The sequence below is a fragment of the Poecilia mexicana genome, unplaced genomic scaffold (assembly GCF_051168715.1).
Source record: "Poecilia mexicana isolate PSO_F unplaced genomic scaffold, ASM5116871v1 scaffold_5, whole genome shotgun sequence".
Classification (NCBI taxonomy): Eukaryota; Metazoa; Chordata; class Actinopteri; order Cyprinodontiformes; family Poeciliidae; genus Poecilia; species Poecilia mexicana.
In genome coordinates, this window is record NW_028263374.1 from 16159229 (window position 1) to 16164313 (window position 5085).

A 5085-nucleotide genomic window follows, 5' to 3' on the forward strand; every position below is an offset into this window, starting at 1 on the left:
CTCTTGAGTTTTATGTTGTTTTATTTCAGTCAACAACTGTCATGTTCATAATATTATAGTAAATATTATTTTACATGCAGTATACTGTTAGGAGAACTAAAATTAGCCAGATCAGCCTTGAAGCGCAGACATCTGCCGGTGTTTATTGATGCACATTAATTCTCACAGAATGTACATGATGCTCTGTTCATTCATTTTGTACTTAGAAATAGAAGTTGTGTTGCTCATTTCACCCCCCATATGTTTATACATACAAGCTGCCATGTGTATATATGAATTTTTCTTTGTCTGTACAAAGCCTATGTGTTTGTACAATTAACAGAGGATAATCCATAGTTTGGTGCTGCAGCTGTGGGTTTCAATGCAGCACCTTAATAGGAACCATTATGCCATCACTGTGAAGACTTGACCTTGTGGTCACTAGGACCTGTTGCTTTACTCTGCTTTCTCAGCTCGGTATGTAGACACGTTTCATTCTTCACCAGTGAAACACTTCCAGCACAAGCGCTTGCAATATCCTTAAGAGATTTGAATGAGCTTGAACTTTATCCTCAGGTGCAAGCCACACCTGTGAGAGTGCCTTGAACTGCAGTTTCAGTTTTCAAAAGAAAAGCATTTAGATCTAAAGCAGAAACTAGACTTGATTAATCCATTCGCTGCTGCGTATCTGTTAAAAAGGTTGCAAAAGGAAGCAATCTGAGCGATATCTCCAAATATTTCCGAATCTCGCCTCCTTCGGCACTCCCAGCAGGACACCAAAGCATTCGCCAAGCATTGAAGGTAGAGCGTGGAGCCACATATCTTCCTTGCAGGCTTCTAGAGCATCTGTACTCAATCTACTCAAGCCACACTTACTCACTCCTTTCAGTATAGAAGAGCAGCAAACAAAGATCCTCGCCTGACTTCATTTTCGCTCATTTTGGTGGCTCGTATGTGGGACCTCATTCAGTTGGTCACTCCTCACGTCTTCTCCAAATAAGGAAGCGACTCTTAGTCTCAAGAAATAATGTTCAAATGACACTGTGGGATCAAACCTCGGGGTCCTACGTTTTTATTTTGGGTGTGTTAGACTTGTTTTTTTTATTTTGCTTTTTGAGGAATGATCACATCATCAGCAAAATTGTCATGAAATCAGGTTCAATGAAAATGCTCCTTTATTTTTTTTTTTAAATACTACATATCTTTACAATTAAGATATAAAGTAAAAAAAAAAACATAAAAATGAACATATTAGTGTAGTCAGTATGTAAGGATAGGCTGGGGATGAAGGTTATGTTTAGTTTTGTAGATTGAGAGCAAAGAAGAACCGGACTGGGAGAAGCAGGGTTAGAGAATGTCAGCACCTAAAACCTACATCTGCAGCTGGACACGTTTTTAAAATTGAGTTCATAAAGATTCAGAACACGAGCAAGTCCTGCACCCATTACCACTGTCCTGGTTTCTGCCGTATAAATCAGACCTCCACTACTAGATACGGAGGTTTAAAGACTCTTAACAAAACCCTGATGAAGAAGCACCGTCTACACGACATTACTTAGGACACGTAAAGTATCAAAACTATGTGAGTAAAGGTAGGTGCTTGTTCAAGCATTCCAGTGAGAGTGAAGAGCTTTTATAGTGTTCGTCATCCAGTACAATGTGCCACCTTGGCCGTTCAAAATGTTCATATTAATGCTTGGACAAACTTCAACCAAGACAGTGGGACAAAGGAGACAACTTGTTAAACTCCTCCACAGATCTACCACTCCAGAGATTTTCATCTGCTCCAGCCCAAAAATCTGGTCTGTCCTGAAAAAGTCACAAGCCTGAGATTATTAACAGAATGCATTTTAGGCAAACTGAGGAGATTATCTCAGTCCAACAGCGAGAACAGCCTTTTTAAAGTCATCCAAAAGCATCTCTGTTTGATTTAGGTCCGGTTTTTGGTAGCTGGACTCCATTTGGCCTGAGAGCTGATGACGCAGGTAGGAAACAGGTAAAATAAACCTTGAACACAAAAATGTTTTTCTCAGCAAACATGTTTTTTATATTTATTTTGACATGAAATTCACACTACATGTCAGTCAACCTGAGTAAAACCTACATGCGGGTTTTACTGTCTCTACCAGTTTTTCCTCAGTACTCTTTTGCTTTGGGACAACTATTTTTTGAATCAGTCAGAAATCTTCCTAGAGGCAAATGGACGCTGAGGGTTTATGGTGAAGTTATTTTCTTTTCACTTCTGTATTATGGCTGCAAATGCCATCACTGTATCATTCAGGAAGTTTGAAATGCAGCAAAATTATTATTATTTTTTGATTACTTGTGTTGTTGCTGACAACTGCTGTCACTTTTCCATGTAAAAGGATTATTAGAGATGCATTTACTGAGAAAAATGTTGACATGTTTGATACATATTTTCCGTGGAGATCACTTGAGTTTACATTGGGTCTTTTTAAGCTCCAAATGTTTAACTAGATAAGTACAAACGCCCGTCATTTGATTAGATGGTGAAATGATAAGAAGCAAGCCACTAGTTGTTGCCTTTCACACAAGGTGACCCCCATCAAATCAACTTAAGGCTTACTGAAGTACTGATGTCTTATGTTAATTTGAGTCCAGCTATATCTAGCTGAAATCTCTGAACCTTTAACTTCACATCTTCACAGTCTGCTTGAATTTACTGAAATGCTAAATGCTGGTGACCCACTGAAGAATGATGGTATCAAAACCACATTACAAAGAGGACAAACGGACTTAAAAGTAAAAATCATCATCATCATCATCATCATCATATACCTCTTCTCTTGCAATCTGTAGCTTTACATACTGTTGCCTTCCTGAACTTGGAGAGATTATTGCGTGGATATTTTATGATCTATTATTTGTCTTTAAAATGCTGGCAGTAGAAAAACAGAATAAAGAATGTGAAGACTAAGATTTCTTCAAAGTCACCCGTGCTTGAACGTGTAAGTTATAAAAATACTTAGGAGTAACGTTTATTAGTTTCTTGTTAATCTTCAGACCTTTGCTCACAATTTCAGTCCTCTGGTTTATGACTTCAAGAATATTTTCCCCTTTCTGCGGTTTTCACTGAAATGTTTGGCATAAACCGTTCAATCTGCTCTTCGATCAGTTTCCTTTTTGGTTTGGTGAGGATAGAAACTAACTAATGTTCCTTACATTGATTAAACACAGACCCCAGACACACTTTAGATGGTTCAATTGTAATTTCATTAGTGTTTATGATTTCCCCTAATATAAATTACACAATTCCTGGTGAGCGGCATGACAGTATTTCTTAGCTTTTGGTCTCCAAAGCAGAGATTCCTGAATGTTTATTTTTTTATTTGTTGGGGGTGGGTCTCCTATGCAGTCTTTCTTTTGTGCTTTACACTGACCCTTGTGTCTTTAATCTCTTTAATGCTTGCATTTAAATCTAGGTGTATTATTGCTTTTGCCTGCTGTCACCACTTGTCCCAACTCCCTGCCAACCTTGTCAAATTAGTACTCTAAAAAAAAAAAAGCTGTACATATTTGAAAAAGTCAATAATAAAATTTTCCTTGACAGCACAATATCTTTTCCAATATCTGTTTTTTCTTAACATGATGTTTTTGTTCCTGATCCAAAAAGTGATGTGAGAAAATTGTGACCAAGTGCAAAAGCTGGACATTCTTGTCAACACTAAAAGCCATATTTGCCACTGAGCTACACTATAGTTCGGTTTTCTTGTAGAGGGAGTGGATTAGTGTGTGGGAGTGTTTGATTTTTCTAATGGATGCAAGACAATGGGGCTCAAAATAGCCCACAAAACAATATTTTAGCTTCGTAGGATCAAACCTGCTCCGAGCCACGGTGCTGCTTACTGTCTTTGGGCTTCTGCTGGCTTTGACTGCATCGCTACCAAACAAGGTACAGTCTTACAACAGGAAAACAGAATAAACATCTATATTTAGATATCTTTATTGTCTAGTAAGACTATGAAGGATCCTCTCTTCATCCGGAACACACTAATTGCAACAAAAATGTGTTGAGTGACTCGCACTCTCCAATCTATCGGATGTTTTAAATTTATCTTTGATATTTTTAGTGCATGAACTGTCCGAGGATCTAATTTCTCATGAAGTTAAAGTCTTCTTCTTCATGCTAAAAATAAATGTAAAAGGGAAATTGAAGTGGAAACTTGAAAGGGAATATCTAATAAAAAATAAATGTGTACGATAGTCGTGTTGTTTTTAATTGTTGACAACTAATTAATGTGTGATTTAGTAAATAGCTCTGCTCACTCCCTGCTTGATAAATTATCTATAGCAACAGAGGGATGAATTAATCATGTGCCCATTGAGAGAGTTATTTTTCTCTCAATCTTCACTTCTCTCAAAATTTTAAAGATGACCAATTCCAATTTAAGCTTAAAATTTTCAAATTGTGAAAATCAACATTGAAAATGTGAAATAAAGGACAAATAATAGGTGTTTCTGCAGGCACACCAGTGAGATTTCACCATCCCACACAATGTTTTCCTGATCTTTGGCCAGCCTGCTGGGGTCATCGTCTCACCTTGTTTCAAAATCTGTGTTTGCACAGGATGACTGGGACATTTACAGCTTTCACATCAACAGCACTGTGACCCACCGATCTGCTGTCACCACCATCACAAGCCGTATCGCCAACCGTATGAACGAATCAAAAGAAATTGAATTCAAATTCCCAAGAATGCCTTCATCTCTATGTTCAGATTGTGAGTGCGGAAAAACGCCAAATGCTCAAATCAAACCTTAAATGGTTTGATTTGAGCAAAAATAACCTTTTTTCACCTCGTTGTCTGAAACTAAATCCAACAAAGCTTTTTAAGTGTTAAATCAGTTAGGAATGCCAAAGTAATGTCTGTTCACTAATATTTATTCATAGAATTTCCTGCTGTTTCAAAGTTTGTACGATTTGAATCATTTTAAACATACAGCCCAGATGATGTTATGTGTGTGAGCTAGTCAAAGGCACACACGGCTAAGCCAACTTCTCAAACACACGGCTTTCTTGCATGACTGTTAGAAAAATGTATCGCCTAAAAGAATCATCAAGGCAAGAGAATTAGTCTATTTAGA